The following is a 22738-nucleotide window of genomic DNA, read 5'->3' as shown; positions in this document are numbered from 1 at the left end:
GGAATCCTGAATGTTAGATGAGGCTAAGTGCTGGATGAAGAGGATCAGATCACATCCAGGTGTGGGCTCAGACTGGCACTGTGGGCTTCATGGCCACATATCTCAGTTCTACATCTCAGGACCATGGGGAAATTTCCTAGCTACCTTTTAATATTGTTGCCTTGTTTTTACCGTGAGAATAATAAGTCATACTTTCCAGTAGTGATGTTTATTGAGATTAAGAGAATTTCCGCATGTAAAATTTCCTGCATCATAGGGAGAAAAAAAAATCTTCAAATCATGTGCAGAAAGAATAGCATGCTGAAAGCAAAGCCACATTGAAACAAGAAACAAAATAAAATAAATCCCCTCCCCCATTAAACACTTGCTTGTGGGTATGTGATGGAATGCAGAGTAGAAGTTAAGAAATACAAGTCAAACACTGCAATTGAACAAATGCAGCACTGTTTGACACCACCTGCTGGTTACAGCTAGGAATGGCAAAGCCAAGATTCTGATTAATATATACATACAAAAATATATATGTGTATATACATATATATACATATATATATATATATATATATATATATATATATATTACTTCTCAACCTAAGGGGGGAAAAAGCAATGATGAACTCTTTCTAAAAGAACTTTAATTTGCAAATACTGTGTAAGTGCAACATGGATGATTGCAGTTTTAACTCAGAACTCTCTGACACATAAATGATAAAAATCATTGAACTTCCGAATGATAAAAATAATTTGGAAAACATAGCTGTGCAAAATACCTGGCTAATTAGTACTTTGCTGATTTAATGGTGTGAAAACATGAAAATACAGTCTTAAAGAAAATGTTTAAAAAGCTATTTATAGTCTGTCTTATAGTATTGTTGTAGAAATGATAATTTGCTCTTTCACTTTCTTTTGAATATGATTTACTTATTCATGACTATGTCCTAGATTTATTATATACCAAATTAAATCCCCACCTCCCCAAACCCTTTAGCTCTAAAATTGTTCTCAGTGAAGGGTTGTAAAATCTTTCCTTATTTCAGGTTGAATTTGAGAGCTGTGAATATTTATTCAAGTCTCTAACAAGGGTCTTTCTTCCATCACTCATTCCCTTCCTTTATATCATTCCTTGCCTTAATAAGTTGAGCTATTTCTTACAAGCACTAAGTACACCTCAGCAAGGAAACAGCCGAAGTTCTTGCAGCCCAGAGAACATATTTTCCTGACATTGCTAACACATGCGTTTATCATTTGAGAGATTTTTACATGAACAATGCCCCTGACTGGCTTATTTCTGTCATGCCCTGTCCTTGAAAATTGACTATTTGTTCTAAATGGATTAGAATTCATTTGTCTTCTCTCCAAAATGTAGAACATTTTCTAGTAGAAGTTAGGCTATTTTTAAATTGTTTATGGGATTAATATAAATATTTGTTGAAACTATTTTCTCAATAATATAGATCATTCAATCTATCTTCTATCTATCTATCTAGCTAGCTAGCTAGCTATCTATTTGTCTGTCTGTGTCTGTCTATCTTATCTCTGTATGTATGTATGTATGTATGTATGTATGTATGTATGTATGTATGTATCTATCTATCTATCTATCTATCTATCTATCTATCTATCTATCTACAGGAGATGAACATTTATTACAACTATGGGAAGTCTATTCCTATCTTCATGAAAATAAAAATGTTATTCTCAATTTGTGCTGGTACCTTTAGGGTTTGAATGGAAATTGAGCCAAATCAGATAAGTGACTTAAAAGATATTAAAAAGCAGAACACAAAGCAAAGCTCATATCATAATGAGGCAAGGTCACTTATAATTTACATGGGGAAGGTTTATCAAGACCCGGAGGTTGGGTAAGAGCTCTGTAAAGAAATAAGTAAACAAAATGCTTAAACAGGGATACAGGTTGACCAATTGTAAAAATGAGATGCACAAGACACTATGTTGATAATTTAGCCTGGGGGGGGGGTAGGGAGGGAGTGTAGCTGTGGAGGGGGGAGGAAAGGGATGGTAGAGGAAAAACAAAGGAGGAGAAAACAATGTTTGATAGGAAATGTATTCATTACCTTGTACATGTAACTGTAACCCCTCTGTACAGTATTTTTACAATAAAATGTATAAAAAGTAAGTAATAAAACTAAATGAGTCACTAGAGAAGGGAAGACAATACTAAACTAGAAAATAGTATGTATAGAATCCAGGGGCATGTAAAAGCAGAGCATTTAGGAGGAATGGAAAGAGGGGTGTAAGGTGGAAAATCAGAATGTAAGTACTTCACAGAAGGGAAGACCCCCATATAAAAAGGCAAAATAAAGCAAAAGATCCATACAATATTCTTTCTTAATAAAGTGAAGATATTTTTTATTCATTGGTTTTTGTTTTGTCTTCTCTTTGCATTATTTTTATCAATAGTTTTCCTTTGGTTTCCTGAAATTTGAGTATATGAATAGATTTTGTTTTATAAATAAGTTTAATCCTTCAGGGTGTGCTATGGGCTCTTTGGGTCTATGGTTTGGTGTCTACAATTCATATTTATGTTGTCAGCCTTTATTGACTCAAATGTTTCTGTTGCCTTATTCTCACTTTTCTTCCTGATATTCCAGCTGTGAAAGTTATATCTGAGGAAATTGTAGTCAGTTCCTTGTGTTTTGCTTTATTGTTGTTTAACTTTGAAACTTCACTTGTGGAAGTTCCTGATTTCTTTTGTAGTAGTTTTTCCTCAGCCATGCTGAGCTCTTTCCTGAGCCTACCAAATGTACTCTCCATTTCTATTGCTGTTTTCTATCTCCCATTCACTTATTTCTTAGTACTACAACTCTTATATTATGTATTTTTTACATTTTAATTCTTTCCACTAGAGCCATTAAAATCCTAACCATTGTAATCAAACACAATTTATATTCTCTAACCAATAATTTCAACATGTATGTCATAGTTTTGATTTTTGTTTTGTTTCTTATTCTTGTATTTGTCTTTATTTTTCCTTCTACCATGTGTTTAAAATCTTTTCTTGAAAATGGGCTACGGGGCTGGGAAGGTAGCTCAGTGGTAGAACACTTGCCTTGTATGCATAAGGCCCTGGGTTCGATTCCCCAGAACCACATAAGCAAAAAGAAAAAAAGCCGGAAGTGGCGCTGTGGCTCAAGTGGTAGAGTGCTAGCCTTGAGCTGAAGAGCTGAGGGACAGTGCCCAGGCCCAGAGTTCAGGACCCATGACCAGAACCCCCCCCCCCAAAAAAAAGAAACAAAAAAGAAAGAAAATGGGCTATATTGATTGGGTAAGAAGAACTGAGATTAAAAAAAACTACTAAGCTTTATGTACAACTTACAAGGTGTTCAGTGTAATGTCTGTAATGTTGAATGTTGGTGCCCCAAGAGTTAAACTCCTTTCCTATTGTGGTTACATTGCCCTTCTAAATTTTCAACTGTTTCTAGGGATCCTCAGAGAGAATCTGCATCCTGAAGTTCTTTCTGTTGTTAGCCCTTGCTATCTTAAGGGAGCCCACTGATGGGTGGCAATGGAAAAAGGGCATTCTATGATCTGATGAAATGTCAGTCTTCTAGTTGATTTGTAACTCAGCCATTCACAAGTGTTTCTCTATTCCCCTATTTCCTTTCTTAGATATAACATTTCTAATTTTTCTTTCTTGAAGCCCTGACTGTTGACAAACATGAGGTGGGTTTCTTCCTGACCATACTTCCCTTAGGCAGTAAAGCTAAAAGGGCTAGCTAGATCTTTCCATCTGCAAACCTGGCTAAATCTCTTCCTCGGAAGGTAGGTTTTGGATAAGGAGAAAGGTCTTGGAATATTTCAGAATAATTACTCCTCACTGACCCTTTTCCCAGCCTTACTAAAGAAGGATATTTACTAGACCTTTTACCTGGAATAGCTGGTATGATTCTTACACTTAAAGCCAGTAAACTTGTGGTATCCCTATCATAAGGCGGACTTGATGAATTTCTTGTTCTCACACTAGGACAAACTCAATCCCCAGCAATTCATCAAAATTACTGTGAACGTGTTCCTTGCAGCATATGGTGTCTGCAGCGCTTCTTCCAGGTAAGAAGATTTTGGCGGCATGGCGCTGAGCATGCCTGCCTCTTCACAATTTGGGATGGCAGTTTGCCTGTCACCTCCACTCTCTTGTGAATGCATTAAAAGTCTCTAGTCTCTAGTGTGTTCAGCCTCATCGTGTTGTAAGGATAGAGGTGACAAGTTGCAAACTCTTCACATGTCAGCCCTGAAATCTGAAGCTCAGGGCCCTCATGTGAATACAGGATCCTGTTAGAACTTACCTTGGTATAAGTCAGAAGTTTATCTTTTGGTTTTCTTTTTTTTCTTATTTAATTTTATTGTAAAGGTGATATACAGAGGCGTTGCAATTACATAAATAAGGTAATGAGTACATTTTTTCTTCAACGATATTAATCCCCTCCCTCATTTTCTCCTACTTTCCCTCCCTCAGACTCCCCTTTCTCCCAAGTTGTAAAGTTCACTTCCAAAACAGTGTCTAGTGAGCATCACGATTGTGTTGCCCCACCATTTTTCTGTGACTCCCCTTCCCTTCCTCAAATCAGATAAATGTATATACAAGACAAAAGTGTACTGAAATCAGAAACAGTGATTACAAGGAATAAACCAGAGGAGGAAAAAAAATTATCCTTTTCTTTTTCTAGATTTTTTTTCTTTCTTTCCTTTTGATTTTGTTCTGAGTAGTTGAAATTGAAAAATAATCAAAACTGGGTAATATTTTGTATTAAGATGTTGCCTTTATTTCTGAATATAGGTGATCTTTGGGAATTAAGGAATAAACTAACATCACCAGATGAGTGATACTCAAGTTAAATTCATAATTCTCTAAATATGGCCAGAAAATTTTAAATGGGTAACTCAGTTCCTTTTGTAGTTTATGGTTTGGCTTATCACTTACTCTTCAGAAGAGGAATCTGAAAACATAAATCTAAGTTAAAATGAATTTTAATGCAATTTTAGAAGGATGTTATGATATTGTTGTGTCAATACCATTTTGAAATGACCTGCTAAAAATGAGAATTCAGGAATTCAAAGTACTTAATCACTATGTATCTGAAGTTTGCCTAAATCCTCTGACCGGATTATACTTTTTTTTTCGACAGTCCTGGGGCTTGAACTCTGGACCTGGGTGCTGTCCCTCAGCTCTTCAGCTCAAGGCTAGCACTCTACCACTTGAGCCCAGGCTGGCTTTGAACCATGATCCTCAGATCTCAACCTCCTGAATAGCTAGGATAACAGCCACTGGAGCCTGGCTCATTATACTTTTGAAAACAGTTAGGCTAAAGTATTTTTAATGTTTTCAACTAAAAAAGAAAAATCATAATAAGGTTGAAAGTAAGAAAAAATTCCCACAATGTTACTCAAATAATACCAATTTTGCATCTGTACATCCTAGATATTATACTAGTAAGATGTCAAAGATCTTCATGTACAAAATGAAATATCTTTTCAGTCAGCATTAATATGAAAATATATTCGCATATACTAAATATGTGATCCAAAATGTGGGGATCAGTATGGAACCTCAAGTTGTGAAGATAAAGAAATTCTCCAATTCAATTTGAGTCCTGTTATCAGATTGCATTCTTAACATTCCCATGGCATAATGCATCTTAATATATTACAATTCATTACTTGTACATGTGTGTATACATCCATGTGCATAATGTACATATATTCACCTTACACACGTGTGTTATGCACACACCCCTTGGATGTCATCTGAATGATGTTAATTATTTAAATAACTGCATACACTCTCACTCCATTATTTGATTTATTGAATGCAATATTTACCCTAATAATCCAAACTAAAATGTGCCTATGTTACTTCTTTGCTTAAAATATAAGATATGGAACCAACCCAGATGCCCCTCAGTAGATGAATGGATCAATAAAATGTGGTATATATACACAATGGAATTCTATGCCTAGGTCAGAAAGAATGACATTGCTCCATTTGTTAGGAAATGGAAAGACTTGGAAAAATTATATTAAGTGAAGTAAGCCAGGTCCAAAGAAACATAGGTCCCATGGTTTTCCTTATTTGCAATAACTAGTGTATGTCTGAGTCAAGCAGAAAAGGTCAGATAAGTTGATGTTAGGAGAATGAACCCTAAGATAAGCATTCAACTGTTTTTTTTCCTTTCATGCAATTTTTTCTAACACATTTATAAGATGATTTCTATGTTGCTTTGTATGTCCCTCCCCCACGGTAAAATCCCTGCTTTCACTGTATTTGATGTTGGTATAATTTGTGGAGAGGAAGGGCAAAAACAAATCGTTTAACTAGGGATACAGGTGGACCCAACCCATTGCAACAATGAGATGTACAAGTCATTATGTTGAAAAACAAACTTTACAACTTTGGTGGGGGGGAGGATTGGGTGGGGGAATTGGGGGGAGTATGGGAAGGGATGGGAAGGGGAAACAAAGAGGAGACAACAATGCTTGATAAAAAATGAACTCATTATCTTGCCCCATGTAATTGTAACTCTTCAGTATGGTATTTTCACAATAAAACAAATAAATGAATAAATAATTTTTTAAAAGCAAAAAAAATACCCTTAAAGTACTTCTCAGTAGCCTTAATATGTGATATAAGGCCATGTTTAAATAAAATAAATCCATGTCTGAAATATAGACATAGATATGGAACTTGTTCACAACATGTTCCATGTTACTCTTGATATCTGGGTACCTTGTGCTTTAAATTTGGCCTTTTCCATTAGGCTAATCCACAAAGCTTGATGTGATTCTTCTCTGTGGGCTTCTCTGGCTTCCTTAGAGACAACTGCTTTTCTTTTCTTGCAATTAGCATGTTTTGTACTATTTCTCTCCAGCAGCTATGACCCTTTCTTTCACTTACATATTTGCATGTTTGTCTTATGGCCACACACTCTGTGTAGTTTGAAGACAAATACTCTCCTTGAAGTACTGCCACTCAGTTCATATTCCAGCCATGGTAACTATTCATTGTCCATTGTTTCCTTGGATGAAAGAATTAACTTCATATAATTGTAAATAGTCACACTAAGAAAACATGTGTTATTCCATAAATAGAGACCTATGAGTTCAGAACTGTATAAACCTTAAAACGAAACAGACATGATTTCCACAGGAACATGTAATTTTTAAATTCTACCAATTGATGACTTTGTCCATAAGTCTCATCATCTTTCATTATTCTAAGTAGAAAGTTTAAAAACATGACATAAAGCACTTACTATATGTCACTTCCTCTCGTTCCCATGTATTTCTACAGTCATCAGAGCAAACCCGTTGCACAGTTTATCCTCACTGACACAAGGAAACTGAAGCTAAGCAAGCTTTACAAGCTTTCTGAAGATCCTCCTGCTACCAAACACTAGTGGTAAGATCGAAAAGCAAACCGCCTGGCTCTACACTCCCCATGTTTTACCACTGTATTATAAGTTTTCAAGGTCACTTACATAGCCACATCATTTATCTTTTAATATCATTGGTCTAACACCTATATTTTACTGGTACACACTCTGAGATCATTATAGGTTTTAAAACTTGTCATGTACTGAAGTGTTTTAACTTTCTTAAGAAGGGCTCTTTAACTCTTATTTCCTGCATGGAGAGAGCAAAACAAGATTCTTTTTCTCTTTTTCTCTATTTCCCCCTACTACTTTACCCTGATAGATGAAAATAAATCCTTGCTAAAGGATAAAACAAATGAATACGTAAATAAATGACTAATAAGTAGATAAATAATACTTTGTGAAAAGATATGTTTAGAGAAAAATGGACACTAACACCAGGGAGAGGTTTGGCCTGTGCCGCCGCCACAGCAACGGTGTGAACTTGCTAAGCTTCAAGATTTTCCTCTTTCTAGAAATGGAGTTATGGCTCAAGCCAGAGAGCACCATGTTTTAGGGAAAAAAAAAACAAATAAAAAAAACAAACAAAAAAACAAACAGTATATCCCTTGTTGCCACTGTACTTGCTTTTGGTACACTGCATCTTGTATATACATTTATCTAATTTGGGGAGGGGAAGGGGAATAACAAAACGTTGAAACAAGGACACAGGATGACCCATTGCAACAATGATACCCACAAGACAGTATATTGGAAATGAACTTTACACCTTTGTGGGAGAGGAGCAAAGGAGGTGGAGGAGGGAAGGGATAGTGGGAGAACAACAAAGGAGGGGGTAACAATGCTGGACAGCAAGCATACTCATTACCTTACTCATGTAACTGCAGTCCTCCATACAGCAAGCATCTTTACAATAAAATAATTTTTTTTAAAAAAGTTAAGGGAACCTCTCTCAGACTCTAAATGCAAGCCCTGGAACAGATAGATAGATAGATAGATAGATAGATAGATAGATAGATAGATAGATAGATAGATAGATAGATAGATAGATAGATAGATAGATAGATAGATAGATAGAATTTCCTTTCCTCACCTTTAGAATGGAAATATGTTTTTCTGGATGGTTGGGAAGATAAAGTGTAAGTATATATACCTAGTATAATAAAGTTGCTTTATAAATATCATTCTCTCTTTCTTCCTCCATCTCTCCTTTAATTCTGAGCCTCAACTATTGTATCTCTAAAATGGGAAGTATGATATGCATTTATAGACATTTATAGAACTTATCTACTACACAGTTTAGAATTTCCTTGTTTTCTTTTATTTGTATAATTTTTTATTGTGAAAATACTGTACAGAGGGGTTACAATTACATGAGCAAGGAATTGAGTATTGAGCATTGTTACCTCCTCCTTTGTATTCCCCCTACCATCCCTTCCCTCCCTCCTCCACAACTACCCTCCCCCACCCTCACCTCCCTCCCCCACCCCGCAACCCTCGCTGAAGTTGTAAAGTTCATTCTCAACATAGTGTTTTGTATATTTAAGCATTTTATTTTTCCCTCTCCCTCCCCGAATTAGAGAAGTGTATATACAAGATGCAGGGCACTAGCTCATTAGACCCCCAAGCAAGTAGCATAAAAGGACTGAACTTACTAATGAGGGACACAAGAGTCCCATCTAGTGGTAGTTTAAAAAAATCAAAGGACACTATTAAGTAGCTACCAAGAAAGCCTGAAGTGGTGATAATAATAATAATAATTATTATTATTATTGTTATTACTATTAATTATTTATTTTGTTGGTCATGGGGATTGAACACAAGGCCTGGGCACTATCTCTGAGTTTTTTTCACTCAAGGCTTGTGTTCAACTACCTTACCTAAACGACTTGATTTTCCCCTTTCCCACCACAAATTACATCGACATCAAATACAGTGAAAGCAGGGGTTATACTGTGGGGGAGGGACATACATAGCAACAAAGAAATAATCTTATAAATGCATTAGAAACAAATTCATGAAAGAAAAAAAACACAAGGCCTGGGCACTATCTCTGAGTTTTTTTCACTTGAGCCACATGCCACTTCCTGCATTCTGGTGGTTAATTGGAGACAAGAGTCCCATGGACTTTCCTGCCCAAACTGTCTTGGAGCCATGATCCTCTCATCTCAGCCTCTTGCGTAGCTAGGATTGCAGACATGAGCCACTGGCACTTGGCTATTATTATTGTGTTGTTGTTGCTATTATTATTATTTTTATTATCATTATTTCCAGTTAGCTAATCCTTTCTTACCTTGAGAAAAAATTTAATGTGGCTCATACAAAAAGAGCAATGGAGCCTTAAACCAGATTCTTTACCATTGTTCCATTATTCCAACAAAATCTAGGATCTTTTTCAAGTGGATTCACTAATTCTACTCCCATTAAACCCTACATCAATGGAACTATTCTGTTCCTAGATTGATACTACTAACATGTGGTATAGTTAGTCAAAATATGATAGCCTAATGCTAACATTTTTTCAGCAGTATTATTATGACTTAAGACCAATATCTCGTGGTAATAATGTAACAATTCATAATTTTTTGCATTTGAAAAGTGATTTCCAAGTCATCTAGTGTGATTCACATCCAGGTTCACATGGAATATAGAAAGGACTAGAGTTTCTGAGTTAGGAAAGCTTTGGTCTAAGAATAGTCAAATATACATGCCTAAAACCTCTATATGCCTGCTCCTTCACCCTGTGTGGTTTCACAACTTCCAAGAGACATAATGATATTGCAACTATATGGTTTCATATTAAAATAATATGGTTGTCATGGCTGTAGTGAGACAATAAAAGAACAGCAGACCAAAGCAAGCTTTCTTCTGTACAAATTCCCTATTGCTATCAATTCCTTTTCTATTTCAATCTTGTAAATTGTATTGCCATAAGATGTAGGATGACTGTGTAAATGTTAATAGTTTGGGAGATTTCTTATAACTCCCTGAGGTGATTTAACTAAGAAGAGATTATGTTATTCACTATGAATAATGCATTGTTAGAGAATTTTATCACAAAAGTTACCCAGCTGGAAATTATTTTCTTAAAAAATAGACCATATTAAAAATAAATAATAGTTTTTATTCTTTTTTGAGAATTATAGGCTAAGAATAAATATGTACTCATAATTTTGCTCTAGTGAAAGTAAATATGTCACTATTTAGTGGTGACCTAATCCTGTAAAAAGACAATGATCACAGTAGAGAAGTCATTATTTTCTACATTAAGATTTCAAATATAGATGAAGACTGCATCTATGAAACAATAAAACTAAAACAAAATAAGAACAATCTCTCGTTACTGGGCTTTGGTGGTTCATGCTTGTAGTACTGGCTACTAAGAAGGATGGAATCTGAAATTCCCAGATTAAAGAGAGCCCAAGAAGATAAATCTAAAAGAACCTTGTTTCTAATTAACAACCAAAGAGCCAGAAGTAGAAATGTGGCTCAAATGTGAGAGAGCCAGCCTTGAGAGAAAAGACCAAATGAGCATGAGGCCTTAAATTTAAGCAACAGTAGCAGTATACACACACGCACACACTCGCGCGTGCGCACACACACACACACACACACACACATACTTTCTCTCTCTCTCTCTCTCTCTCTCTCTCTCTCTCTCTCTCTCTCTCTCTCTCTCTCTCTCTCTCTCTCTCTCTCTCTCTGTAATCTCCCTCATATATTTATAAAGTCTTCACAGACAAATTTTTAAGATCAAGATACTATGGGGCATGAATTTAGTAAATATCATCAAAAGTGATAAACAAATTCTTTACCTCAGATTAGAGCAGGATTTCTAATGACCAACTCAATGCTACCGTAAGTAACCATACAGGTTAACCAGATTAATTGTCCCTAAAAATTCAGACTAGTTCTCTTGGATAGCACAGAACTTTGTTTTGTTTTGTTTTGTTTTGTTTATTGTGAAAATAATTGTATAGAGGGGTTACAATTACATAGGCAAGATAGTGAGTACATTTCTTATCAAGCATTGTAGTCTCCTCCTTTGTTTACCCTTCCCATCCTTTCCCAGCCTCCCCCCTGCCCCCCCCACCGAATCCCCCCCCCACCAAAGTTGTAAAGTTCGTTTCGACATGACAACTTGTACTTCTCATTGTTGCAACGGGTCCACCTCCTTACCTAAACGACTTGTTTTTCCCCTTTCCCACCACAAATTACATCGACATCAAATACAGTGAAAGCAGGGGTTATACTGTGGGGGAGGGACATACAAAGCAACAAAGAAATAATCTTATAAATGCATTAGAAACAAATTCATGAAAGAAAAAAAAACATTTAAATACATATCTAAGGGTTCATTTTCCTGACATCACCTTATCTGACCTTTTCTGCTTGACTCAGACATATACTAGATATTGCAAATAAGGGAAACCATGGGACCTATGTTTCTTTGGGCTTGGCTTACTTCACTTAATATAATTTTTTCCAAGTCTTTCCATTTCCTAACAAATGGAGCAATGTCATTCTTTCTGATGGAGGCATAGAATTCCATTGTGTATATATACCACATTTTCTTGATCCATTCATCTACTGAGGGGCATCTAGGTCTCATATAGAAAATATACTTGGAATTCAAAAAATTAAACCCCCAACAACAAATCCTCAAAGAAACAACTGCCCAATAAATAAATGGGCTAATGACTTAAAGAGAAACTTCTCTGAAGAAGAAAGAAGGATGGCCAATAGACACATGAAGAAATGCTCAACCTCCCTAGCCATAAAAGAAATGCAAATCAAAACAACATTGAGATATCACCTCACTCCAGTTAGAATGGCAAAAATCAAGAACTCTAATAACAACAGATGCTGGAGAGGATGTGGACAGAACAGAACCTTACTTCATTGTTGGTGGGAATGTAAACTTGTTCAACCACTTTGGAAAGCAGTATGGAGGTTCCTCAAAAGACTTCACATAGAACTCCCCTATGACCCAGCAATCCCACTTTTGGGCATTTACCCAAATGTTTACAAACAAGACCACATTAAAGCTACCAGCACAATTATGTTTATTGCAGCATTATTTACCATAGCTAGAACAGATCTTTGAAAGCCTTTTTTTTCATTACTTACTATCCCTGTAATCGTACAGCAACAAGTTCTGTTACAGGTAAAGGTATAAAAAATACCCAAAATGTTAACTAGAATACAAATCCAACCCTTATTCAGATTCTGAACTACATTTATTGAATTTGGCATGTGGAAAGAAATTATGCATGTATGAAGCAATCAACCAAATTCATCTGAGCTTTGAGGTTGAAGTCAGCTGGGGCAAGGAAGTCCATGAGACTTACCTCTAATGAATCCCAGTAAAAGCTGGAAGTGGTGCTGTAGCTCAAGTGGTAGAGTGACAGCTTTGAGCAAAAGGAGCTTAAGGATAGTGCACCCAGGCTCAGAGTTCAAGCCCCAGGACCAGCAATAAAAAATAAAAAGAGGAAAAAGTAATTTGCTGGCACAATGGAGTGGAGAGCAAAGCATTAAAGTCAGATCATTCTTAGGTCAAGTTCTTTCTTTGTTCTGTTGTTTGATAATTGAGCAGTATCCTTTTAACAATTCTGTGTCTCAATATTCTTGTCCCTAACTGTGGATTCTTTCTATTTCTGAATTAATTAAGATGTTTAACATGCCCTGCTCAATGTATTTAATATAGAAGATGTTTAATATATGATATTTTTTAGTTTGTCTTCACTATTGTTTCACAAATTTCAGTTTAGTAAATGGAAGTGGGTTAACTGGTCTTCTGTCAAGAGTAATTACAATTATGCTAAGGGAATCATTACTTATCCCTATCAAAACTTCAAAATTAATGTAAAAAACAACAAAGCCATTGCATGTATTTTAATGATCCTATGCCTTTTCTATCACATCATAGTAATTCATTCCTATCAGTCAAGCTTTACTGAGTACGATTTCTCAGCCTGAAGAGGAACTAGCAAGACTCTCTAATTTCCCTTGCCATAGATTATTAGTGGCTTGTGCTTCAGTCACATTCCTAATTGGCGGTGGGGCAGACAAAGACAAGACTCTGACAGCAGCAGGGAGAAAGGCAGCTGATGGGCTGGCAGCTTGCATCTGATCAGCATGTGCTGCCTTCTGCCAGAGTCAATCCTGCACTGCCAGGGGAGCTCCTGCAGCACCATGAAGCCCATGACTTCTGGAAGACAGGGACCAGGAATGAGTTTGGCTGAAAGTATTTCTGCCCTATCCTAGGCTTCCTGCACATTCTGTATCCTACCCAGCCATCATAAGACATTCTCCTTCCTCTGTCATCTCCTAACCAATTTCCAATTCAATTTGTTGATATCTTCTTCTCTGGTTGCCCTGACTTCCATGTAGAAAGGTGAAACCTGTATTCATGTGACTTTCTGCTATTTTCTCTTGGGCATTGGTTGTTTCGTCCTGGGTTTGTGCAATACTGTTTCCTATCCCTGAATCCCTGCTCAACAGAGGGCAAATATAACAACAGGAACTAGGCAGGAATTCAACTCAGGCCAAGTGAGCAATAGAGTGATACAAGACAGGGTAAATGAAGATCATACACCTAAAGAGGAATCTACAATTCAGTTCCACTCAAGGGTTACCAGCAAGGCTCTGCTTTACCAAAACTTCAGCTTTTTTTCCATAACCAGTATAGCCCATATAATTGTACAAATTCACACATAACTATGTAAAAGTATTCTGTTTAGAATTGTTTTCAAAAGTGGAATCATTTACTGCTTCCCTCCAAATTATGTAACACATTATGGTATTATACAAGAAACTTATTGTTTATGGGTACTAAGTGGTCCTATTCACTTCAATAAAACTATATATTAATGCTCAGAACATGCAATGGTACAATTTTTCTCATCGATAGAAAACACTTTTTTTGCCAGTCCTTGAGGCTCTTTGTGCTCAAGCCTAGCACTGTATCACTTGAGCCACAGCACCACATCCTGCCTATTCTGATTAGTTAATTGGAAATAATTATATTAAGTGAAGTAAGCCAGACTCAAAGAAACAGGTCCCATGGCTTCCCTTATCTGCAATAACTAGGACAAGCAGAAGAGATCAAAATCTATGCACATATGATCATATAACCTGATGCTAAGCAAAATGGACCCCAACATAGGGACACAAGATATTTTATCTTTATTGTTGTTCTTTTTAATGTACTTGTAATGTACTGTGTGATTTTTTTGTTTCTTTGTATATTCTTCCCTCATGGTACAACCCCTGTTGTCACTGTATTTGATTCCAGTGGCCTGTATCTTGTATATACATTTTTCTAACTTGCGGAGGGGAAGGGAAATAACACAATGCTGAAATAAGGCTACAGGATGACCCATTAAAACAATGATATGTACAAAACACTGTGTTAAAAACGAACTTTACAACTTTACAGGGGGGAGGGAGGAGTTGGGGAGGTGGAGAGGAAAGGGATGATAGAGGAAAAATAAAGGAGAAGGTAACAATGCTTGATAGGAAATGGATTCATTAACTTGCTCATGTAACTGTAACCACTCTGTACAGTATCTTTACAATAAAAAATATACATTAAGAGCAACAACAAAGAGTCTCACTGACTTTCCTGCCCATGCTGGCTTCAAACAGTGATCCTCAGATCTCACCCACCTGAGTAGTTTCGTTAGGAACACAGATGTGAGTCGCCAGCAAGAATACTTTTTTTTTTAAATACCTGTGAAATAGAAATCATTTTTTTTATCCAGCATGCACCAATGTTGACACATACCTATTGTGAACCTATTATGTGCCCGATGTTCTTCTTAGTTAAAAAGAGAGAGGAAAACCCAAACAAACAAACAAACAAAAGTTAAACTTTTCATTAGGGAGAGATAGCTAAACATATTTTTGGTAGAGTGTTACAAGATGATATATGTGATGGACAAAAATAAAAGATAGAGTAGGTCTGTCTGAAGAAGCAAAAGCAATAAGGATGGCAAACTGTTCCACTTGTAAATCAGCTTGTCTAGTTTGTAACTATGAGAATATGATTATTGAGAAAAGACTTCAAGAGGAACAAGAATTCATGACACAGATGTCTGGAGAAAGAGAGAGCCAAGATAAAGGTGGTAGGTAAATGTCTAATTCCTTAACTAAAAGTTTGCCACTGTGGATATTAGATGAAGGGTGACAATGAGGAGGGACAAAAGAATGAGTTTGGAGGAGAAGTTCACACTAAATAAGGACATACTCATTTCTCTTGAGCCTTTGGCTTAAGGAATAATTTGGAGCACAGGAATGAAATGATCTGGCTTACAGATCACCTTGGCTTCTATGTTGACAGTATATTTGCACCAAGGTAGACACAAGAGACAATATAACAAAAAGTCAACCTAAAATACAATAACATTGAATTTACTCAAAATGACAATTTCTCAGGCCTTCTGGTGATAAAATCAAATAATTTAAGACATGTAGATTATTGGCCAAATTGGTAGTCTTTAGTGGAGAGCTGGTGGACTGCTGGTGAACTCTTGTCTAACAAACCAGCAGCCTCAAATGCAGCTGGTACAAAGCTTATATATGCAAAAACCACATAGAGATTTCTGAGCAAGTTCATTGCATGGCAGAAGAAGGCTAGAAGGTGTCTGCCTCTCTCCGCATACATTTCCACATTCCTGTCCCTTCTGGTAAGAATATAGTGATAACATAGCTTTTTCGAAGCCAGACCATAGCCCAATGATATCAAAACAGAAGGAAGGAAGGAAGAAAGAAAGGAAGGAAGGAAGGAAGGAAGAAAGGAAGGAAGGAAGGAAGGAAGGAAGGAAGGAGAGAGAGAACAAAGAAGGAAAAAGGAAAGAATGAAAGAAAGAAAAAGGAATTAAGAAAGAAAGAAAGAAGAAAGAGAGAGAAAGAAAGAAAGAAAGAAAGAAAGAAAGAAAGAAAGAAAGAAAGAAAGAAAGAAAGAACAAAAGAAAGAAAGAAAGAAAGAGAAAGAAAGAAAGAAAGAGGTTGTGAGCCTGATGCTCATATTGCTGCCACACGAGCCTGGACCACCTACATATAAACTTCTTTTATATAGGAAAAAAATTCCCCTTGTACTCAAACCATTCTATTCAGGTTCTCTGGTATAAAAGTAAATCTGAGTCAGAAAAATCCCCAGAACAAAGAATAAAAATAATCAATGCAAACAAAAGCCATTGGATTTTTAATTACTCTAAATTGCATGTATGATGTGCAGTGCCCTTGCACATGCCTTGAACTTTGTGTACAGTAAAGGATTTAAACCTCCTGTCTCTTTTTTACCAAATATCTACTCCCTACTGAACATCTTATATTATACTAGTTCTTATTCTTTCATATATTTAATATCATATTAAGACAAAAATACCAGGAAAGAAAGCATACACAGATACCTAATATCCAAAACTGATTTGACTTTGAATATAGAATCAGTGATGTCATAATTTTTCACAATGACTTCTTATTTATATACAGTCTTGAAGAATATTACACAACTGAAAGAAGGAGAGACAGAATTTTAGTCAATCAACTTGTGTCATAAAGAGAGATTGGTAGGCGATGAGGACAGTTTTACTCTCAAGAACCTTGAAAGCACAACATCCAAACTTGACCCATGTCCTTTCATCAACACAAGCAGAGAGCAAATTTCTCATCACAAAGGGACTTGTGTTTGTTTTGGTTGAAGTACGTTTCATAAGCTGCAAGAACAGTGCTGACAAATAGGTGTTCACTCAGTGTGGAATGGATTGGGCATGAATACCAAAGAGGAAATCAGAAGAGACTTTTTTTTTGGTTGGTTGTGGGGCTTGAACTCTGGGCCTGAGCCCTGTCCCTCAGCTCTTCAGCTCAAGGCAAGCAAGCGTTCTACCACTTGAGCCACAGCACCACTTTCAGCTTTTTCTGCTTATGTGGTGCTAAGGAATAGAACTCAGGGCCTCATGCATACAAGGCAAGCACTCTACCACTGAGCCACCTTCCCAGCCAGAAGAGACTTTTATCATGACAAGATACAAGGGCAGTCTCTTTGAATTAAGACATTGTACTGTTTCTACCTAACCACAAAACACATGGAATACACATGTTCTCATTACCTTACTTATGTAACTATAACCGCCCCCCGCCCCCATTCATCACCTTTACAATAAAGATAAAATAATTAGAAAAGGAATGCAATACATAAAAATGAATACATAAAATCCAGTCTCTAATATTACCAATGAACATTCTAAAATAATTTCGCCATCTCTGACAACTGTCTTGTTTGCACGATTTTCTTATTCTTCTCACAGCATGAAGGCTAGAAATAACTGAGAGGCTAAGAAATTTGGAATCTGTCTCTCAGGGTATATTGATTTCTTAACTGTAATAGGTATTTTGGGGGGGTATATTATGTTTCAGCTTAGGTGGATTATTTAAGGTTGTGGATCAGAGAAACTGGAGATGATTTAATGATCTCTCACCAGGGAGAGACATTGTAAGCCTGACTGAATTTAAAGTGAAAATTTTAGAGTGGGTAGAAACTTTGCCTAGGTAACTGCTGTGCATCAGTCAGATAATGTTCACCCACACAAGGAAGCAGAAAACAGCACAGGAAGGAAGGCGACTTGGAGTAAGGAAGCCAGCAGCCTACCAGTCTAGTCTAGGCAGGTTTTGCATGTTTATCTTTCACTTGCCCATCCCTAAAAAAATATGTATCTATACGTGTTCATGAAAAGTCATATTCATATTAAAAGGCATTCTGAATAACTGGCAGAAGAAATTATACCCAGAATACTTTTCCCCACTACAAACAGCTTCCATTTACATGAAAATATGGATTTTTAGATACTTCATCCTCTATAGTAATAAATTCATATATAATGGATATGCTCAAATAGAGTCTGGATTTTCATTTTCCATTTTAATAACGATCTCCAATCTCTGAAAAATGTATATACATTTATTACATTTGTATATTGGGCAGCCATGACACTAACAACTTTGACTTATTCAAACATTTGTAGTGGGGATGATGAATAGAAAACAGAATGGAGACAAATATCATAATATCCTATGTATATATGATTTGTGCTATAAAATCTTGCTTTCATTTAATTCAATGTAAGAGTTCAATTTCCTTACAACCTGTTGTGAGAAATTAATAAACAGTTATATTTTATCTCATGAGTCAAATACTGATCTATTCATTTAGGTCTTTCTGTAATATCAGTTAGACTCAATATTTCATTTGTTTTTAATTTCTACATAATTATTATAAACATAAATGCTATGAACATCATTTAACCTCATTTCCTTACTTAAATGAAAATTTTTCTGTTGTTTTTGGCTATGATAAGTTTTTTTTGTCTCTGAGTCAATAATTTGCAAAAATTGAAACATGTACATGAAAGACCTCTCTGAGTTGAAATCTTGAGAAATAGTTAATATGTAAACACTTTTATTCACTCATGACTTTTCACAATTGTTGTAGAACAAAAATTCATTTAACATACAAATAAGTTTTTTGTTTTTTTGTTTTGTTTTTTTATTTAGTGAGAGGCTCAGGGTTGATATCATAGCCTATCATTCTTACTTGGCGTTTTCGTTTTTCAAATCCTGTTAAGCTATTAGAACAAAGAGGCAGAGGATGGATTGTGTAGATCCAACCCAAACTCAAAAGTATACAAATACAGGTCACCACACCTGACCCATGGCACATTCCCAAATGCTCTTCGGGTGACTGTGCCTATGGAAGAGAGTTCCTAAACAAAGTCATAATTGACTAAAATAAAGCATTCTGTGCCTTTGAGATAGTTGTTCTTGGGAAAAATAGGAAGTGATGCTATTTTGTACTAACAAATGGAAACTTACCAAATTGTTATTGTTTAAAAATGGATTTTTTTGTTATTTTGATATGGAAGTCATAATTTTTGAAAAGTCAACATCAAAAAATTACCTAGACTTTCATCACCTAATAAGACCTGTCATCTTCTAATTAGTTCATTGTACATTTGGAGTAGCTCTAAATGAAATAATCTTTAGTGAATTTATTGAAAACTAAGATTTTTTTTTGCTTATGGCTGATGCTCTACCCTTTGTTCTATGACTCTAAGTCCAGCATTTTTTTGGAAATGGAGTTTCTTGGATTTGTCTGCCCTAGCTGGCAAAAGCCCTACTGGTATTGTACGACCATCCTAAGGTCTCAGCTTCCTGAGTAACTAGGATAACAGGTCTGATCCATCAGTACTAGGCATAACTCATCAGTTTAAAGTATTAAATTTAGTGGCATTTATGCATTCACAATGTTCTGAAACAATCATTTCCGTATTTTCAAATTTTTTTCAAACAGCCCACAGGAAAAACGTTGTACAATATTAGAAATCACCCTGTTTCCTTTTCTCCTACCTATATACTGATAACCAATAATTGGCTTTCTGTCTTTATAGATTTGCCTCTTTTGGATAATTCATATACAAGGAAACATATAGTCTGTGACCTTTAACTCTGGCTTTTAAATTTTAACATAAAGTTTTCAATGTTCATCAGTTACGTGGCATATATCTGCTCTTGATCCTTTTGTATACAAATAGTATTCCATTATTAATACATGCCACATTTTTATAATCATCTATTTCCAATATTTTTTTACAAGTAATGTGGTTTGTACTCAAGGCTTCACACTTCCTAGTTTGGTGCTCCACCATTTGAGCCATACTTACATCCTTGATTTTTACTGGTTATTTTCAAGATTAGGTGAATCATTGTATGCTGGGCAATGAAAAGAAATCTCAAAAAGAGAGATAATGTCTTGTAAACATTTTGCCTTCTCTGGCATAAAAGAGCCTTCTGCTCTTTAGCTCTTATGCAACTAGGATTATAGGCTGTAGGCACTTATTTTATAAATTTCCCGTTAGTCACTTTTTTCTCTCTATTCCATTAATTGTAGTATGCTGTATTTACATGCCTTCAAATGTTTGTTTTAAATTTTTTGGTGATTTAGTTTCTGATTAATTAGAAGATTATGTTGCTTGGCTTCCACATGTTAACTCTTCCAGTGTACATTAAAATTTATTACTAGATTTGGTATAAAGTTTGTAGACTTTTGCTATTTCATTTCCTAAAATTGTGCCCACCTCTTTATTAATATTTCTTGCTCTCATTTTCTGTGTTGTTCTCTTAATACTATCAATTTACTATCCTCTAAAAGACACCATCTTTACAATTCTATACATTTTTGAGATGTTTGTACTTTTTAAAATTTTATTTTATTGTAAGAATGCTATACAGAGGGGATTATAGTTACATGAGTAAGGCAATGAGTACATTTCTTGTCAAGCATTGTTACCCCTTCCTTTGTTTTTCTCCTAGTATCCCTTCCTGCCCCTCCCACCCCACGAAGTTGTAAAGTTCATTTCCAACATAGTGTCTTCTGAGTATCATTAAGTCTTTGTGGCTTTTGTTGTACTTGCAATAGTAGTATCCCATTGGATGATGATTAGAATTGAATATCTATCAACTTTCCATTTCTGTTCCTTTAGTGAGTTTAAGACTGAATAACTGCCCATCATCAAGGCTCCCACTTTGATTTCTCTAACAAGTTATTTGATATACATTTACCATGTATTTTGTAACACAATGCCATAAGCTCTATAGTTTGAAATATGCATGATACAGAATGGCTATAATCCCATGGGACTGTTGCCATACAGCAATAGTCACAATACATCAGAGAGAATAATGGGAGGGAATGCTTTACTCTATTATAACAAATTCACATTTAAAGTTACACATGAATTTAATTTGAAGATCATTAGTCTCATGAATTTTCCTGTTTAGTTCTTTTATAAGACACAGGCCTATTTCCTAGATATATTTTGCATATAATTTCTTAAATATGCAGCATTTTTTTAAAAACCCAGTTTTAGTTTCATATTACTCTAGGTAATTCAATATGAGTAATGAAACTATCAATTTGTTCATCAATGAATAAGGTATACATTTTGAAAGTAACCAACTTATACTGTACCATGTAAACTACATCAATGGTTCTGTAATGAAACAGAATGAATGGACAATAAGCTTGTAATTGTAATACAAAGAAAATCTGGTGGATGTTGCAATAAAATACAAATGATATTAATGTTGTTATATTTGATTTTGCACATAAATCCCTTTAGATTTCATCATTGCAACTTTCATATTTATACAAAGATGTGCACATTTTAAAAAATTTTGCAATGCTCAGTAGCAAAACCTATTACTTTGCACATGATCTACCTTTGAGCTACATTCCACCCTTCTACATATATTTTAAAAGAAATGTTGTTCCTCTATGGCCCTCCATTTCCTCCTCTCTCTTGCAGTGGGAAATATCTGGCCCTCAGCTGTATAAAACTAGAGCAATTATTTGATACATGACAGAAGAGACCCATCATCTTCTTATTGGTAGCCCTAGTTGTAAATAATATTCTGAATATTTTATACCATGAACATTTAATACTCTCCCACCTGCAAATATACTGTTGTTAGGGCTGAGGTTGTAGCTCAGTTGTAAAGTGCATCCTTAACATGTACAGGACCACGGGTTCGATCCTGTATGATAAATTTCCAGTACAACAAATCAAAACAAAAACAAATCAGCAAAAGGGTTTTGCTATTAATCCTACACAACTTCTTCGGAATTTGAACACATAACATTATTTTTACTGGTTATTTAAAATGTAAGTGTGTTTAAAATTAATAGCATGGTTTCTAAGTAAACTGCCCCTCTAATAATATAATAATGGGCTTCAGTCCAAGGAAAAGAAACATTAATATGTGTGTCAAACAGTCATAAATATTTGGAAACTAGAAAAGTGAACAATACCCATTTGGATCCTCTTAATTGTGCTAGAGAGGCAGAATTCCATCTTACTTTACATCCGACTGATTTCAAGCATTTGCTTAAATAATTGTCCATTAGATATTCCTATCCTTCTGTCTCTGTAATCTCCTTTTCCAATTTTATATGTTTTTTACAATGACTTTATCTCATATTGCCATTATTCTCTCTACTTATTCTGCTGTCATACATCTAATTCAGTAATTTGAATGAAAGTTACAATATTTTAATCTAAATTTAATCTCTATGGACTGGTGAAGTAGCTTACAAAATAAATTCTCAGTATAACTTTCTTGACTATATGAACAGATTAAAAACACAAAGACAATCTGTGTAGCTGTAAAATAATAAAAAATATTCACCTAATTTCATGCATTTTAGAAAAAGTAACCCTGCCTTTGTCTTTTTTAAATTTGTTTTGGAAGGGTTTGCTTATTTCCTTTTTTTTTTTTTTTTGCCTGTACTG

The 22738-nt window shown here is 35.4% G+C and overlaps 1 protein-coding gene across 3 annotated transcripts in view; it reads right to left on the bottom strand.

Moving 5' to 3' along the window:
• Gabra2 (gamma-aminobutyric acid type A receptor subunit alpha2) overlaps window positions 1-22738 on the bottom strand; it is a 123137-nt gene that overhangs the window by 16865 nt on the left and 83534 nt on the right. The gene's annotated exons all lie outside the window — the stretch shown is intronic.

The sequence above is a fragment of the Dipodomys merriami genome, unplaced genomic scaffold (assembly GCF_024711535.1).
Source record: "Dipodomys merriami isolate MVZ:Mamm:240054 unplaced genomic scaffold, mDipMer1.0.p SCAF_9, whole genome shotgun sequence".
Classification (NCBI taxonomy): Eukaryota; Metazoa; Chordata; class Mammalia; order Rodentia; family Heteromyidae; genus Dipodomys; species Dipodomys merriami.
Note: the sequence above shows the minus strand (reverse complement) of the source record. Positions and strands in the feature narration are given on the sequence as shown.